At 42.1% G+C, this 19,335-nt stretch overlaps 1 protein-coding gene across 2 annotated transcripts in view; it reads right to left on the reverse strand.

Moving 5' to 3' along the window:
* Positions 1 to 19,335, reverse strand: part of SLC24A3 (solute carrier family 24 member 3) — a 154,032-nt gene that overhangs the window by 105,324 nt on the left and 29,373 nt on the right. For both annotated transcript variants that reach the window (XM_033154133.1, XM_033154132.1), the window contains exon 2: positions 17,306 to 17,443. The gene's annotated coding sequence lies outside the window, so the exon portion shown is untranslated. The remainder of the gene's footprint in view (positions 1 to 17,305; positions 17,444 to 19,335) is intronic.

A 19,335-nucleotide genomic window follows, 5' to 3' on the forward strand; every position in this document is an offset into this window, starting at 1 on the left:
TTTAATTATATATTGATTTTTATAGCTGTAAACTACTTAGAAGCCTTTTTGGTATATAAGCAGTATATTATTTAATTAGCTTTTCAGTTATACTAACTAATTAGGTCAGAGAATGTGGTGAAGTTTAAAACAGCTACTTTTCTATCAGCTTGTAACTTTATGTAAAGAGGCACTTCCTTTACACTCAGGTACAGGATGCACATACAGGACAGCTCTGGATGACAGGAGAAGGCCATGTGTTGCTGATGTTTCCTTTCCTTCCACATAAATCCTGGAAGGAGGCTAATGAGAGCTCATTGGATGGCAAAAGGCGAGCACTGCACTCCAAGGACAGGATTATTAAAGTCACCAGAGTGTCAAAACAACTCAATTTTCTGCAAGTTTTCTACAGTATCATTTGTCTTGGGTCATATGTACTTGCATGCCTTGGTTGGCATAGCAATGTCAACATGACTTTTTGGAACTTCAAAATGGATTTGTTTATTCATGAGATGTTTGTTTTCTTCCGAAGAGTTGGGCTCATGAATTTCTTTTTAAAAGTCACATTTGTATTCTGCATGCCCTTTCAACATACCTGCTGTTTTCAAACTTTGAAATCCCTGCAACAGTTGATTGCTCAGAAGGCAATGCACTGTTACACAAAATGCATTCCCGTTTTTTTAAAAAAATATTCTATACAGCAAGGGCAGGTGTAATAGATGAAAGAGGTGTACAATGGGCACATGGGCTTGCAATGGTCTCTTGTGCAGAATGCCGCCTGGCTATGAGCTCCTTTCTCATTAAAAACTCCCATTTTATTGTCAGATGCCTTATTTGCCCCTTTCATCTGCGCTGCTTTAATTTTTTTACCAAATGCTTCAATCATCTACTATGCACACAGTCCTTTAAAAAAAATAATCCAGTATGGAAAAGTTATTTAAAGTCTTACAAAATGATGAACAAAACCAAGGTTTCCTGAACTATAACAGCACACATGGTAATCTGGCATAACTCTGACATTATGGTCATACTTAGATGTATTTGCCTTAAGGATACCCTTGCTCACTGTTCAGAAAAGTGTCTCAAAAATGGAGCCCATTTATGGCTCCTTCCTAGAAGGCTTAAATTAACCCAAGCAGCCAGAATTAGAACTCCTCAGTGGCCCAGAACCCTTTTCAGACAGAGGTTTCCCCTTTCTATACTATATCCCCAATTCAGAAAAAAGTGCAATAATAAGAAAAATGGAATGGAATGTTAAGTTCTGGAGTAAGAACAAGCATACCTCAGAGATACTGTCAGTTCAGTTCTAGACGACTGCAATAAAATGAATATTGCAATAAAACAAGTCATACATTATCATTTTTTGGTTTCCTGTTGGATATAAAAGTTGTGTTTACACGATACTGTTGTCTATTAAATGTATGTAAAAAAATAAAAACACCCCCAATGTGCATGCCTTAATTAATGTGAGACAGAAACCCAAAGGGAGCACACGCTGTTGGAAAAATGGCGTTGAGAGACTTGCTCGACACGGGGTTGCCACAAACCTTCGATTTGTAAAAAAAACACAATATCTGCAAAGCGCAATAAAACAAGGTGTGCCTGTACACAGGTACACTGCTTGGTTGCATCATCAGTATACAATGAGTTATAAACCTGTGTTTTGCCAGCATGAATCTTTCCTAGTACTGTGCAGTATAGCTAAAAGACTAACAGCGTGTGAAGCAGGAAGATATACTTTCAAGTCTTGCCCTGATAAAAGTTACAATGTTTGTGAGTCCATAATGAGAGAATGAAAATTGGCCCCAACACACAACTTTAATCTGCAGTTTCTTCAGCTCTTTCAAGTTTTCCTCTGCTCTAAAATACCCACCTGGAGATAGATAGATAGATAGATAGATAGATAGATAGATAGATAGATATGATTTTATTGACAACAACAACAAAACAGAAGAAAAAACAAATATATATACAGCAATAAAAAGATATTAGAAATTAAATAATGACAATAAAAGTTACAACCAACGAAACCTAAATATTTACACCACATAAATATAAATAACATTAAATTTTGACTTCCTTCACCCTGATATCGGCTTTTTAATTTATTTCTTTTCAACTGTTTCATTTGCAAATTATTATTATGACTGTCTCACATACATAACCTAAGAATCATAAATCATCTTGCAGAACTTAATCAAAACAAGTCCAGGTTTTCACTTGGGGACACTGTTTTATAAAGTAATCTTTACACTTTCCCCACTCCATTCTGAACTTTTGTTTAGGTTGGTCTCTGATTACCTCTGTAATCCAGTAATTTATTTTGCCATTCTTTTTTTGTTGGTGTATAATCCTTTCCCCAGTTCTTAGCAATTAAATTCCTTGTGGCACCTGTGGCATAGAGGATTTTTTTTTTGTATTTTTCCTTTCCTATGTCTGTATCTGTTATTCCTAGAAGAAAGGCCTCTGTTTTTTTATAGCAAAGTTATGTTTAAACATTTTCTTTAATTCATCATATACTATGTTCCAGAAGCCTTTGATCTCATCACAGGTCCACCATATATGCATAAATGTCCCTTCTGTTTTTCTACATCTCCAACACAGATTATTTTTTGTTTTATACATTCTAGCTATTTTTGAAGGTGTTAGATACCACCTGTAGAACATCTTGATTTGATTTCCCCTTAATGCCTCGCAAGCTGTAAACCTCCAGTTGTTTTTCCATAAGTTTTCCCATGCTGATAAATCTATGGGTTTCCCTATATCTATGGCCCACTTTATCATTACCTCCTTAATCTGCTCATCATTGACCTCCCATTCCAGTAGTAAGTCATATGTTTTAGAGATTATTTTGGTTTGGTTTGGTAATAGCGTTTTTTTCTAGTAAGGACAGATCTTTGACAAAATCTTTTTTCTTTATCTCTTCTAAACACTGCATGCAGTTCATGAAATTGTCCACCTGGCTTTAAATATTTGACTAAAAGCAGGTGGCAACATGAACTTCCTCAAAGCAAGTAAAAAAATATTTATTAAGAAGCTTATGAAGAACCACATTCACTTATTCAACAACTAGTTGTGGTAGGTAAGTCAGGTCTGAAAACTTCACTGGATCAGTGGGATATCCTGAGTGCACAGCGGGGCCAGTCTACTCATGAGGAACCACACAGGCAGCAGGAATGCATCCCTTGTAGCTGTGGCGTGCTCCTTGAAGACTGGATCTGCTGCCTCTTGGCAGCCCCCCCCCCCGCCCCCCGCCATGTCACCTCTATAGCGGCCTCTTGGCAAATAGGAGGCACTGCTGGTCTCCTCACACCCTTGTCCCTGATAAAGATATTCACTCATCCCTTCTTTTCTCTGGTGGTGGCCAGCCCCAGTACAGAGTAAAGCCATGCGGACAGATAAAAGCCAGACAAATTTTTATAAGTGCAGTTTCTAATATGCTACCTATAACCTTTTGAGGATAGCAGGGTATAAGAGGACAAAGTAGTCCGTTATTTGCATGCTCTGCAGCATCTCTAATCCCATTTTATTAAAAAAGCTGAATTGGATGAGGTCATTGCATCCAGGATAACTAAATTTAGATGACATTGTGGCTTGCTCTCACACTGCCTTAGCATTTTACAAATCCAAAGTTTAAAATCTGACAGGGAATCCAGTAACAGAACTATTTTACATGCTACACTTCAGTTTGGTATACAGTGCAAGGTGTACAATATATGTGTTGGCTGCCCCATTCGCATCGGTGTGGGAAGACTTCAGTTGATATAAGGTGCACTTCAGAGAGGCGATTTTTATCAGATTTGCGGCAGAGAGAAACAGTTATACTTACTGTCCTCGCCACCATAGTCCTGAAGCTGCTTAGGTTTCTCTGCAGCTGCTATTTAAATAACAAAATGTGTGCATTAACTTTGGGTTTGGGTCTCTGTGAAGCGGCAATACTGCTGTATAGAGAGAGACATTTGAGTGTCTGCCTGAACAAGACTCTCTTGGAGGCAAAGGGATGTGACTCACTTTTACATAACATCCTCAATCCAGAGAAGCATGAAGGTCTAGCTCAGTAACATAACCAGAGCGATGCAACACAACACACCAACACCAGGCACAAGGGGTTGTAGTGATTGAGAGACAGTGTGGTGTAGTGGCTAGAGTGTAGGACTAGGATCTGGGTAGACCAGGGTTCAAATCCCCACCTAGCCTGGCATAGGTTGGGAGGATAAAATGGAGAAGGGAAGAAGTGCCCCTCAGCTCCTTCAAATAACGGTGGGATATAAATGTAATAATAAATAGACAAACAAAAATAAGATCTGGGGTGCACAAGACTGATCACTGACTGACATTGACATTATAACAACAGTTATTATTTTCATTGCGTAACATATGTTTTTAAGAGTTTGCGAAAAATAAGGCTGTCCTAGAAATTTCATTTTTTGCTTGTTTATGCAAAAAGCAAGGGGTGATGTACAATGTATGGTTTACACTAGGAGCCGTTAAACCTTAAAAAAAAATTAGAGCCATTCCTACTCGGTATAACAGGCTTAGATATTTCAAGAAAGGCAAGGAATTTTTTTCTATACGTTACTGTCACGGCGAGAATACTTATAGCATTTCCAATAATCTTTATAGATTGTACATAATTTTATTTGATGTCAAACATAATGATGGTGATTTCAGGATTCTTCTAAATTCTCAGTGTTCCTTCTTTGTTTTCACTTTATGATTCAAAATCCTTAACTCTCCAGATCTTAAACTTGGTGCCCTTTGAGGTTTCCTTTGGGGAAACCTAGCCGGATGGGCAGGGTAAAATTATTATTATTATTATTATTATTATTATTATTATTATTATTATTATTAGAAAATATCAAAGAGGCTACAGAAGTGTCCATGTTTCTTCAAGTAGAATCACGATTTGTTTCCAAGGGGACAGAAATCCAGGTTGATCGTAACCAATAGTCCCACTGACTTTACATATTCTGACATCTTGCTTAGCACACGGTCAGTGACTTTTATTCAGTCATTACTGAGGCAACTGCAACAATTGTGCGTGGTTGCACAATGTGTCTTTTTTTTTTACAAAGATTTTATTGGTTTTCCACAAAGACAAAAAACAATACAATAAAACAAATACAACATCAACAAATACAACAGCTAAAACAAAAATAAACAATGATACAAACCTAAACTGGAATACCAACATTCCTTTTACTAATAAAAAAAATCTTATTTCGAATCTACTTGGGGACTTCCCCCGTTTTCTCTCCTTTGCTTCCAATTCTAATTTACTTTAATAACTTCACATCTCTGAAATTTAAATCTATCACCATCAAAATATCCAAATATAACTTCTTAATATTTATTTTTACTTCATAATGCAACATATTACTTCTTAAATCAAATCCTACATCTTATTTTACTTAGACTGCTGCTAATGAATCAATTCATATATCTCTTCATTAGTTCAACATCATACATTCTTAACACACTGACTTCAGGGTACCATGATGAGCCGTCCTAATTATATTTTAAGTATTTTCACCCTATCCCCCTCTAACCATTTTCCTTCGCCATCTCGGGATCACCCACCAGACATCTCTCCACCTCCCTCCAACATCATTGTCCAGAATGTCCTCTTCTTCTTTATAGCCAAAAGTCAGACCGCAATCCATAAACATCCTTGCAGAGAACTCCAGGGCACACAAAGCGTCACCTTCCAGCATCTCCATTCCAAAGTTCCAGTCATCTTCAAATTGCAATTTCAAAAGTCGTTTTCCCTTCATTTCTAGGCTCTCACCCCAGAAATCGGATATAAATTGTCTTTCAACCCTGGGTCTCTCACACCAACAGGATTTTCCATCTTCTTGGAGTTGCATAGTCACTATATTTTGTTCCTCAAATATTTCCTTAAGTTCCCTAGCAAGGTTTTCTTTCAGTTTAGCAACTCAAGAGTCTTTCCTGTTGCATAAAACTTTCCCTCAACATTCTGCTTCAACAAAATTAGTTTCTGGTTTAGCAGTTCTAACTTCAAAAGAATTATCCTTTGTTCATGGGTCAAGCCCAGATCTAAAGCCAGTTTAAAAATGAAACCAAGCATGGTAGAAGTAGGCAGAGGGTATCAAGTTTCAGTATTTTTCCATCTTTAGCCACAAGTTTCAGCCGCCATTTCCCCCTGAATCAGGGTGAGAAGATTATAATCCAACAACTTCAAAGAAGAAATATTTCCAACATTTTAGTTCCCCTAACAGGGATTCAGCTGATCTCACTTGTCAAAAAGCTCCGTAGAGACATTGTATCCGCTAATGCAGCAGCAGCTAGAAACATTGTTATTTTCTTCATTCAGCAAAGAGAGGAACGGGCTTCCTTTTTACGTTCCTCCCGGAGTGCCAATTGCAAAATTTTTAGATCCAATTAACTCCGTACTTACGGCTTACGGGGTTCTTCTTCTTTTCCTTCAAATCAGGTAAGAACGACACGCTCATTGCAGGCGGCAGCCGCCACTTCGCCTGCCCGGTTGGGGCATAGCCTCCACAGCCCGGCACCGTTGTCCCTTCACTCCCATGCCCCTTTTACAAGGGGAACGGGAGAAGGGTTCAGCGCCATAGTGGGCCCGCTGGAGAGCTCGTGCCGTGGGACGCTCGACTCGCGGTTCGGCGGAGCCCGCTGTGCAGTAGCGGAGCTCCTACCCCCGGGACAGGCCAGGGTCGTCTCGCTGCCGAAACAACCCTCGACCGCCCGCAATGGCGTCCTCGTCGGAAGTCCACAATGTGTCTTTTTCACAAGACAAGCACATAACCATGATTTCAAGACTCCGGGGACAAAGGCTCCGCTGCTTCCTTTGGCACATCTTGCCATCTATTAACCTCATTCACTGCTAAAAGTGTGTTTCTTGCTTGCAGTTTGAATTTCTCCAGCTTTTATTTCCAGATGCTTTCCTTTGTTATCCAAAAATACTTCTATCCCATCTGGGTACATGTACGCACATCTTAAAAATAACCCTAACAAAAACATTAAAATTCATTCATACAGGAAAAAAGTACCCAAAAAATGAAAGTTAAGGCATCTGGGCTTAACCTTGGTACCATATAAACAGTATATTTATGCGAAATTCCCTCAACACACACACACAGAGAGAGAGGGGGGAACCCAACAGTATATTTATGCATCAGTAAATGATCAGTGTTGGGGAAGTGGCACCTCAAGACTCACGAACAAAATAGACTCTAGTCCTGTCCCTAATATTAAAAACTTCTGAGTAGATAATACAAACAAAATCAGCAAGATTACTGGTTACCTTCAGCCGCAATAGTGATGTTGTTTTGCTATGTTAAATCTTTAGTTATCCCAGAAGACATGGAAATGATAGTTCATCTACTCACTGCTACATGAATGGTTATAAATTACAGATATGGGGAGGACGGAACAATAACCCTCCATTTATTGACGAATGGCTTGGGAGAACCTGGGAAATGGAGGGGGGAACGTAGCTAAGCTGGCAAGAGAGGAAGATAGGAACAAAATGCATTTATAGAAAAACTGAGTGATTTCATTTGATGCAACCCTATCCATTGCTCGGAGAAATTTGTTTTTTCTTTCCTTTTTATACATGTTTTTGATTACCAAGAAGGCAAATTCAAAATGAGGTTTTAAAGGGAGGAATTTGTCTTGTTGATCACTATTTATAGATATGGAAGATGACTGATTATTGCTTATTCCAGTGCTTAATAATAATTTGTTGTTGTTCAGTCGTTCAGTCGTGTCCGACTCTTCGTGACCCCATGGACCAGAGCACGCCAGGCACGCCTATCCTTCACTGCCTCTCGCAGTTTGGCCAAACTCATGTTAGTAGCTTCGAGAACACTGTCCAACCATCTCATCCTCTGTCGTCCCCTTCTCCTTGTGCCCTCCATCTTTCCCAACATTAGGGTCTTTTCTAGGGAGTCTTCTCTTCTCATGAGGTGGCCAAAGTACTGGAGCCTCAACTTCAGGATCTGTCCTTCTAGTGAGCACTCAGGGCTGATTTCTTTGAGAATGGATAGGTTTGGTCTTCTTGCAGTCCATGGGACTCTCAAGAGTCTCCTCCAGCACCATAATTCAAAAGCATCAATTCTACGGCGATCAGCCTTCTTGATGGTCCAGCTCTCACTTCCATACATTACTACTGGGAAAACCATAGCTTTAACTATACGGACCTTTGTCGGCAAGGTGATGTCTTTGCTTTTTAAGATGCTGTATAGGTTTGTCATTGCTTTCCTCCCAAGAAGCAGGCGTCTTCTAATTTCGTGACTGCTGTCACCATCTGCAGTGATCGTGGAACCCAAAAAAGTGAAATCTCTCACTGCCTCCATTTCTTCCCCTTCTATTTGCCAGGAGGTGATGGGACCAGTGGCCATGATCTGAGTTTTTTTGATGTTGAGCTTCAGACCATATTTTTGCACTCTCCTCTTTCACCCTCATTAAAAGGTTCTTTAATTCTTCTTCACTTTCTGCCATCAAGGTAGTATCATCAGCATATCTGAGGTTGTTGATATTTTTTTCCGGCAATCTTAATTCCGTATTATTAATAATAATAATACTGACTGGTTTTTACAAATCAGACAAAATGAGCCCAAGAAGCCAAGAATGAAGCACAAGCCTCATTATATAGCTGCATACGTCATTAAACATTTTTCCCCATCACTTGAAACAGAAATATTGAGGAACATTGCTTAGCTGTTACTAGTTTTAAAATGTTTCTTCATTTAATTTAATTTTAAAATGTTGTGTACTAGATGGCTCGAGCACAATTTTAAGGTGATGGACACCTGTCGCGAATGCTTTAGTTGAGATTTCTGCATTGCAAGGGATTGGACCACATGACCCTCAGTGTCCCTTCCAACTCCACAATTCTATGATTCTATAACAATTTAAAATAAATATTTGTATGTAGATTTATTTCAGGAGCAGAGGAGAAACTATCCAGCAACAGTTAGCAATGCCATCCCTCCTTTGCCGTGCCTCAGCTTCAGAATATCTAACGGAGAATAACTCACACTGAAAGCTTTTTGTTGGTTGCCAAGTTCCTGCCTGCCTGAGGATAATCTTTGCGACGTTACAGCGAATGAGCATAATGTGTGTGCTGTGCACATGCCTGACTCAGGGAGAAGAGGGAGCCCAGCTTCACCATTCCCGACAAGCTAGCATCCATATTTCAGACACCATTATCAGACTACTTAGGGCTGACAGCCATCGCCACACCAATCCTGCTGCTGTAATTTCCTCACTCTGTTACTAGCTGAAGGATCTGCACACTTCCTCGCTCCAGCTAAAAAGCGCTCTTTGGCGGTTCTAACACACCAAAGATTCCCTGAGCAGAAGGACATCCAGATTTTTTAGCAATGTTGTGCAACCAATTCCTCTGTCTTTGCCAGTGGCCCTGCAACTTGTTTACAAAGTCAGCCGAGGACAGCAGATCCTGGGGGTTGGTGGCAGATTTCGGGAAAGATGATGGGAAGGAGACTACTGTTGACATTAGGTAGCAGAAGAACAAGGGTCTGACTGCTCCTTTGGTAGCTCCACCTTCCAACCTTCTGCCATAGACCTTCCCCTCATCTGCGACACATGCACTTGCTGCCTTGATACCAAATGGCTGCAGCTTCAGGGCAAATAGCAACTCAGGGAATTGATATCCGGTGAGGAAATGGCATGAGGGGAAGGGTTTAATCATACTTCCCACTCCATGCCACAGTCCTAAATCTGATTTGAACTCTCATCTGTGGCTACTGTTAGCTAGGGTTGCCATATTTCAAAAAGTGAAAATGCGGACACAAAAGCTGTTGAGCTATGTTGCTCTGCGCTTGCTCTGTCACTTTGTTATTGGTTTGTTTTGTGGGTTTCTTATCATTCATATATACAGGGAGAGAAATCTCTCGTGTTTTTGCAATCCACCCTGGGGCCATTTGGTGAAGGGTTGGATAGGTTTTAATGGGTGAGGGAGGATATATTAATTGTAATTTATCCTTCCAGGTGCCCATGTGCATGTGTTAAACAGAGTTTTAAAATCCCATCCTTGGCAGCAAAAATTTAAAGCATAGGAATTAGGCTGCAGAGCCTCCTTTTGAGCAAATTCAGCTATGAACTAAGCTGGCTTTCCCCTTCTTCCCTTGCTTAACAAAGAATCAGGCAACAACTTGTAAAGTAAGTTTTAAAATGAAATGTACTTACTTTACAGAGTAGCGTAGCAATGGGGGGGCGGTGCGCTCCCGGTGCCACGTCTCTGGGGGTGACAAGGCATGTGGTTTGCCGGTGCCACCGCTCCAACGCCGTACAGACAGTGCCGGGATCCTCTGCTTGTGGCTGCAGCCGCATGTAGAGGATCCTCCATTCGCGGCTGCAGCCGCGAGCAGAGGATCCTGGCACCGTCTGTACGGCGTTGGAGCGCCGCCGCCGGCAACCCACTACATAGCGCGCATGTGCGGCGTCGCTGCGCATGCACACTATGTAGCGGCGACCCGCCCCCAGGTGCACGTCATGTTTGCCGCTCCGGGTGCCCAAGCGGCTTCCTATGCCACTGACTTTACAATCATGCTTTGGTTCACAGCAACAGTAGAAGTAAAAACTACGCAGGCTTACATCATAGTATAAGCACTTTCAGGCATGTGCCTAAAGCTGCAAAAAGCATAGGCATGTCTGCATTCAACACTGGTCAAGGCAAAGGGGAACAGGAAGTACTATATACTCCTCCCACTCCAGGAGAGGAGGGGAAATGACACGACACAGAGCCCTCTCTACCAATTGTATTTCTATGATCTGAGTGGGGTTTTCATTTTTGCATGTTCAGACCTTTTAACCTCACCCCCAAATAAATTCAGACATTACTCAAATTTTGGTTTGGTTTTTGGCAGAATTTAGGCCACGACTTTATTGATTACAGCAAGTGATTAGCTGCATAGGCTCTGGTTCGACTAGCTCCCTGCTCCACAGGTAGCACTGACCCAGGGTTCCAGCATAGGTCAGCCAAGGGTGAACACCTGGAAAGCGGAAAGCCGGGGACCTGCTCTATCCACCATCCAAATGTCGCCCTGGACTCAGGCACGGGCACAGCCCCCTCTCAGGGGTTGACCAAACCATTGAGTCCCTGGATTCCTTTAACGGAATACCGTTCATATAGGGATGGCCGGAGCGTTCTGCCACCCCTATCACCTGAACCAGAGCCTATCCGCAACCTTACAAGTTGTGACGATTTGCTACACGGCAGGCGAAACCCAAATGGCAACAGCCAATCAGCCAAGTGGGGGAAATTCCTGCCGTGCCCCTGTCCCAACAACAGACGACACACGACGGCATAGCAAGGTCAAGCGCACAAGCCCTAAAAGTAGAGAGAGGTGGGCGGGTGTTCCGATGCACGTGCCGAAAAGAGGAAGCTCAGGGTCACGTGCATGGGTATTTGTAGGTCCCTCGATCCATTTAGCTTGCATCCCATTGGTCGGATTGAACCCTCCATCGAGGGACCTACTGATTGGGTGTTGTGGCTGTCAATCACTCCCACCCACAACACAGGGGTTTGGTTGCCAGGTCTCACCGCAATACGTGCCCTCTTTGAGGGAGGACCCGATTTAGAAACAAACTTCACCATGAAGTTGCTACAGTAAATGTCACACTTACATTTGTTAGGTTTGGCTGCCAATCTCCCACAAAAGAAAAAGTAAATAAAGGATAATCCTAAACACAGGATGCAGAGACCTCGCATCATGCCTAGTTTGACCCTATGTGCTGTAAGATTAATTTGCCTTTGTTAAGAATTATAGGGGTTAAGACAGATGTAGCAAATACCAAGTGTGGTAGAGGCATTTCTGTAACACCCTCAAAATCTCCCCCCAAACAATGGCAAGTTCTCTGTCCTAGAGTGAGATTTTGAGAGGATGTGTGTGGAATTTGTAGGTTGGCAGCATAGACTTGTGGCTGAATTGGGGCAAAGGCAGCAGTCATATTTTGGTATGTCTGTTGCAAGGCTGGATTCAAGCCACTGAACCCTACTGTGGCTGCTACATCTATCTTCACCTTTAGAACTGTGGGAATTCTCTGTCTAATATTCCTACTGCATTATATGTTCTTCATCATCATCTCTGGTCTTGCTGTGCTTGTGGCACAAAGAGTGACCCTCCCACTGCTCCTTACACAGGAGTCTCATAACTGTCTAAGAGCAATTCAGGATGTGGGATCCAAGATGAACCCCAATATACTCTATTCATAGCTGGCCTACTTACAGGTGACGCTGATTGTGGCTCCAAACATACAGGTGAAACTCGAAAAATTAGAATATCGTGGAAAGGTTCATTTCTTTCAGTAATTCAACTTAAAAGGTGAAACTAATATATGAGATAGACTCGTGACATGCAAAGCGAGATATGTCAAGCCTTTATTTGTTATAATTGTGATGATTATGGCGTACAGCTGATGAGAACCCCAAATTAACAATTTCAACTTTGGGGTTTTCATCAGCTGTATGCCATAATCATCACAATTATAACAAACAAAGGCTTGACTTATCTCGCTTTGCATGTCATGAGTCTATCTCATATATTAAACTCCAGTAGGTAATGAAAACAATTGCTTACATAAATGAACTTTTCCACGATATTCTAATTTTTCGAGTTTCACCTGTACATGAAAACTGACAAGTGATTGAAGCTTAACATAATTACTGGTGAGGAAGCTGAATGAACTGGCTGTTTTCAGATCAGTGCTGCAGCTCCACTTAAGCAAGGCTGCAGCTGCTGTGGAGGAGGAGAACTGCCAAAAAGCAAAATCATTTCCAGCAATCTGCAACAAATCACATAGGGAAGGATCACACAGAAGTCCCACTCTAGCTTTTTGCCATTTATAAATCAAACAGTGTCAAAATCCAATGTCTTCAATAAAACTGGAGGACAGATGTGGCATGGGCTTAATTATTCCAGCAAAAAGTCTCCGTTTTCCTCTTCTAGCCTAAAGAGATTTCACAGCCCTTTGAATTGGAAACTTGGGACTGTGCTGAAACTACTCATCCATTTTCACCAATTACAAAAGTTTGGCCCAGTTTCTGTCTTGGGAAGAGGGAAGTTTATCCTCTTTGCCCATTTCCACTTTGCCCATGTGGCTCTGCTGACCCTACATCAATGAAATAACTGTGGCATTTGTTAGCACATAATGTCACCATGTTCCCAACATGGATCCTTATTATGGCCTGTCCAATATCAAATGGCATTATCTGTGGAAAACATGACCACCCATGGAGACCTCAGAAGTGACATTAACTGCTCTGCCCTGCCAAACCCAGTCTGCCCTCAGTCTGCCCTCACTTGCCTTCCCTTATAACTGGCCCAGGAAGTGGCCACGGCTGCCACTATCTTCCTCCTCTTTAGTGCTGCTGCTGTAGAACCTTCTGGGCTTCTCAGGTAGAGTGCAGGCCCTTCAAAAGAGGGCATGTTGTACTGCAGGCATGTCCAACAGGTAGATCGTGATCTACCAGTAGATCACTGGACGTCTGCAGTAGATCACTGGTAGATCATTGGCTCCCTCCCAAGAAGCTGAACAACTGTGGCTCCCCTAAAAAAAGCTCAACATTTTACCTCCTCCCTGAAGAAAACTCAACAACTTTGACCCGAACCCTGCCAAAATGGGCCTTCCTCCTCCTTAAAAAAAACCTCAGCAACTTGAACTTGAACCCCCAGAAAGGGGGTAGATCACTGCCAGTTTTTAACTCTGTGAGTAGATCGCAGTCTCTTGGGAGTTGGCCACCCCTTTTGTACTGGAAGTGTAAACCTAAATTCAGCATAAACCCATTGTTCTCATGGAGATTAAACACCATTAGGTATGGGGAATTCTGTCAGTTTTGATTAGTCTTGATTTCTCATTTTTCCTTTCTTAAGTTCCGTTTTTTACATCGGTTTGTGATTTCCCCCCTTAAGTCTTCATGAAAATTCATCAGCATTCTTAGTGCAAATTCCTCCAAATATATACATGCATATCCACTACACAAATCTGAAGTGGAGTCCCTAAGACAGTTAGATGGTGCCTTATATGCCTCCTTACAGCAACTACTGCAAACAAGCTGGTCTTGTTGTCTGGGCAGTCCAGGAGCTCCATACACACTGCCCTGGCTTTTGCCCTGGAGAAGTCACTTCAGTGCTGCTAACATGGCAAAAACAACATGGAAGGCTCCAGTTATAAGTTACTGGTCTCTGCAGCACAGCAGGTGCTATGATTCTCCAGAGGCACACTCCATTGTCTCTTGAGACACACGGATGCCAGAAATATACATTCTTGTATGCAATTTTCCATAATATAATGCATTTTTGTATGCTATTTTCATTAGTACAGTACATGCATTTTAATGTATACTTCACCCTGGTCCGGTTTCCGGATCCCAGTCCTGGGCTACACTGCGGTCTGTTTTGACAGACAGAAGGGACTGATCTGACATTTCTGCTGCCATTTTGTCAGTGAGCCTCCACTGTTGCATTTCCTCTCTTTTCAGTCTCAGGAAGCTTCGATAGTTCCTAAAGGATGTGTGGTGAGGTATCCGTGTGGTGGCATATTCTGCCCTGAATATGTCAGTGCCCAGCTGGGTCAGTCAGCCCATGGAACCCCCAGAGCAGCACAGATTCCACCAAACTAACAGACAACACAATCTAAACAGGGTCGCTACTCCCGAACCTTCTTAATCTGAAGTATGGAAAATCAGTTATGGTATATGTTGTACGTCAAGCAATTTTCATCAATCAACTCCCTCAGAAAGACATTAGGGCTCCACTTTACGCAGTCAATGTGCCACAGATTCTAGCTGAAAAAGAAATTGCATTGCTGGACCAGGGATGGAGGTGTTCCTCATGCACCTCAGCCCAGGAGAGTGGGCAGCAACGCTGCCGCCCACTCTCCTCTCTCTGCCCCGGGTCAGGCTTGATCCATGGATGGAGCTGCAGCTGGCAGCATTTGGCCATGCGAGGAAGCTGTCTTTGCAGCTCCCTCATGCACTAGAGCCAGGCTCTGATGAGGGAGCCTGTCGTGGAGGCGACTGGTCACACCCCCCTCCCCTCAAAAAAATGTACCCAGGACCACGGCCCCCCAGGCCCCCTATGCTACGCCACTGCAAAAAATGAAACATTAATTTAAAGTTGAGCTTTTTTAAGGAAGAACACATCATCAGAGCAGTCACTCCTTTGAAAAAAATAATCCTGCCTCGACAAAGAGAACAGCGAGAGAGAGAGACTGTAAATGTTAATTATAGGGATGAGTTGACAAACAAAACTCCCACTGCCTTATGGGGGGATTGTTGTTGGCAAAACTATGCTTCCACTTAAATAATTCAGCAAATATTTACACACATTATTTTGGGGTTAAAGAAAAGGAACAAGATCTATTCCTGATTCACAGAGTCAGAAGAATGTACGGCTATTTCAGCTTTCAATCTCATGGTTTTCTACACTAGTTTTGTGATCATTCGTTATCTTATAATAATAATAATAATTTTTTCTTTATACCCCGCCCTCCCTGGCCAGAACCGGTCTCAGGGCGGCTAACACCAATAAAATTACAATAAAACGTAAACGAAAAAGAAAAAACAGTTAATTAAAATACGTGTTAAAATACGAGTTAAAATACTGTACGATTTAAAATGCAGCTTCATTTTAGTCCATAAATCGAATCAAATCAAAATGCAGAGGAGGAGCCTTAATTAGTGTTTTAGAAGATCTCACAAATTATGATGGCAAGAAGGCTGACAGTTGGATGCCATTAATAACTGCATAGTAAAGGTTTCTTCTTTTCCCATCATGTTTTGTTTCCAGACCAGTTACCCTTTCTCACTCCCTTTCCACAATTAGTGAGAGGCAGAATTAAAAAAGAGGTTCGACACCGCACTTAATCTAGCAATGCACCTGCCCTTGACCAAGATCCTTCGGTTATGTTTACTCATTAGTCCCATCCATCCAAGGTCCCTTCAGCATTAATCAAATGCTCCCGGGCTGCAGGTTCATCCTGTTTTATTGTTTCCTGTTGAGCTCTGCTGGGGATTTACTGACTATTAGCTTGTTAATTGCTCCTTGAATAGATTCTCTTAAATTAGGGTTGTCGGATTTTGAAAAGCAAAAAAGAGGACATGTTTGCTAACTTCTACAATGTTCTTAACTTTCAACATAAAATAATAATAATAATAATAATCTGAGCCAACTCAATGTTAACTCCACCTCCAGAAATTTCTTCCAATATCTCAGCTCCCTTAAATTTCAAGGCCTTAGTTCTGCAGCCTTTTCAAGCGGAAACAGCATTTATAAAAACAATATCCACTATCATCCTTTAACCATATTCCTCCTAGCAATGTCATAAACATACACTTATGATTACCCCATTTATCCTTTGTGACTCTGCACTGGTGCTGTGTTTCATAACTTAACTCTAAAGCTCCCACCCCTTGATCACATTCCTTTTAGCCAGAAAATAAGGTGCTGGTTTTATGCACAAGGAGGACTTCAACAATTCTCTGCAGCAAAGATAAAGGGGTTTCAGTTTTCATTAAGGTGAAAGAGAAATAAATCCATTTTAAAAAGTAGCTTTGAAAAACAAGAATAGCAATTACTATCAACCATGCCCTCTCCTCAAAATCTATTTAAATTGCATCTTCAAATTGCAGTGCCCATATCACATTTTCAGATCATAATAAGAGAACAGCACCTGTGCAATAATATTAACGTATTTCCAGGGACGTGGGTGGCACTGTGGATTAAACCACTGAGCCTAGGGCTTGCTAATCAGAAGGTCGGCGGTTCGAATCCCCGTGACGGGGTGAGCTCCCGTTGCTCGGTCCCAGCTCCTGCCCACCTAGCAGTTCGAAAGCACGTCAAAGTGCAAGTAGATAAATAGGTACCACTCTGGCAGGAAAGTAAACGGTGTTTCTGTGCGCTGCTCTGGTTCGCCAGAAGCGGCTTTGTCATGCTGGCCACATGACCCGGAAGCTGTATGCCGGCTCCCTCGGCCAGTAACGCGAGATGAGCGCCGCAACCCCAGAGTCGGACACAACTGGACCTAATGCTCAGGGGTCCCTTTCCCTTTACTATTTCCAGTTTTAAAACTGTTGCACTCCACATTCATATATATCAACTATGATACAGCCTGCAGCACCTGAAATTCTACTAGTCATATCCTCTTGAGCTCAAATTGAGAGGGATTTATTCATGCTCCAAATAAACCCAAGACCTATGTGATTATAAAGCTAAAAAGGAACAGAAGTGCAAAAGAGCCATGTGTCTGCAATTCTAGAGCTCTGCTGCTTGACAAACCAGCTGTAAGCATGTGAGGGGCAGGAGAAAGTTGATCCTACCTGGTTCAGTGCAGTTTTTGTGATGTGGACGCTCTGTCTCTTCAGGGTGATCTGTAACATTCTCCTCCACTTCCAGCAGTAGCCTTCGCCCAATCCACTTGTCACTGGTTTCCAAAGCAGTGTTCAGAACATCATAACCTAGAGAGGAAAAAGTACCACGGTAAATGTAAGAGTGAGGAACACAGTTGAACAGAGTATCACGTTTATTCAATGAAGCGGGCAATAAGTTGCACCAATGTGCTATGTGCTTTTACTTACATAGTGCAAGGATAAAAGTAGGTAGAGGGTGGCATGAAGGTGGCATGAAGGAGTGATTAGTGTAGATCTATGGCATCATTCCTACAGTGACCTCACAAGTTATCACACTTCTTAATCTAGATTCTATATGCTTCTGTTACAAAAGTTAGCTTTTTCAGCACTGTGGGATCTCCTATGCATAGTAACTGTACATTGTGCTGGCAGTCAGGACTGGAGGCAGGTGTTAGAACTGAGAAGGCGCCATGGGGCTTTCTATATCCAAAACATGAGCCAGCCCCAGCGCAGGCATGGTGCTGCATTGCTGGTGGGATTGCCATTTTGGCATTTGGACAGAGGTTGAACTCTGGTAACATTCAGTTCCTCTTTAAACATGTACATTCTCTCCCAGGAAAGCTGCTGGTGCAATAATGCCAATATGGTTCCTAGTTAAGAATATTGGGATAGGACATGCAGAGGTGTAAAAAATTGGTGGTGAGGGAGGTCCATATGTTGATATTTGTGATAGGGTTGGCATTACGTGGCAAGTTTCCATATTGCCCAAGTAGGCTGGCAGACTCGGAGGTGGACTCAAAAAGAGATGCGAGTCACAGAAACAGCACAGGGTGCGATGGAGGACTAAGCAAAACAACCGAGCCTGCCCCTAAAAGAGACAAAATAATTGCACAAATTGCCATGGCTGAAATCTACAAGGGGAAACTAACAAAAATTGACGGCGAATCATACCTAATTTGAAACAAGCCATACCACTCATCTGGCCTAGCACTGCCTTCGAACCCCACCCTCTGGAATCCCATCATAGAATCATATAATTATACAGGAGTCAAGAGACTGCGATCTACTCATAGAGTTAAAAACTGGCAGTTCAGGTCAAAGTTGTTGAGCTTTTTTTAGGAAGGAAAGCCCTATTTTTGGTGGTTCAGGTCATTTTAGGGATGCAGGGCAAAGATCAAAGATGTTGAGCTTTTTTAGGGAAGCCAAGTTTTTTAGCTTCTTTGGGGGAGCCATTGATCTACCACAGACATCCAGTGATCTACCGGTAGATCACGATCTACCTGTTGGACTTGCCTGAATTATAGCATTGGAAAAGACCTCAAGGGTAATCTAGTCCAAACCTCTGCCTGCAATGCAGAAATCTCAGCCATAGCATCCATGACAGATGGCCATCCAACCTCTGCTTAAAAATTTCCAGTGAGGGAGAGGCCACAACCTCCCAAGGGAGTCTCTCCACTGTTCATTCAGCTAGATCTAGATATCAGGGATTGAACTGCAGTGGGTGCTTATGTACCTGAGGCAGGTGTTCTGTTATTCAGGTATATGGTCCTTCCTTACACAAGCAACAGGACCATGAGGGTTTGACTTTTTCCTAAGTATTGACTGAGTCTGCAGTTGTAAATAAAACTGAAACAAAATAGCTAGAGGCTTCCTAAAGCATACAGTGGTACCTTGGGTTACATACGCTACAGGTTACATACGCTTCAGGTAACATACTCCGCTAACCCAGAAATAACACTTCAGGTTAAGAACTTTGCTTCAGGATAAGAACAGAAATCATGCTCTGGCGGCGCAGCGGCAGTGGGAAGCCCCATTAGCTAAAGTGGTGCTTCAGGTTAAGAACAGTTTCAGGTTTAGACTGGACCTCCAGAACGAATTAAGTACTTAACCTGAGGTACCACTGTACTGTAGTAACAACTAGCTGTTTGTTGGAAGCAAAATGATGGACAAAATGGAACTTGGAAAAACCCTGTTATGCTCATCTAACAAATTTGCCTATA

The sequence above is a fragment of the Lacerta agilis genome, chromosome 7 (genome assembly GCF_009819535.1).
Source record: "Lacerta agilis isolate rLacAgi1 chromosome 7, rLacAgi1.pri, whole genome shotgun sequence".
NCBI classification, from domain to species: domain Eukaryota; kingdom Metazoa; phylum Chordata; class Lepidosauria; order Squamata; family Lacertidae; genus Lacerta; species Lacerta agilis.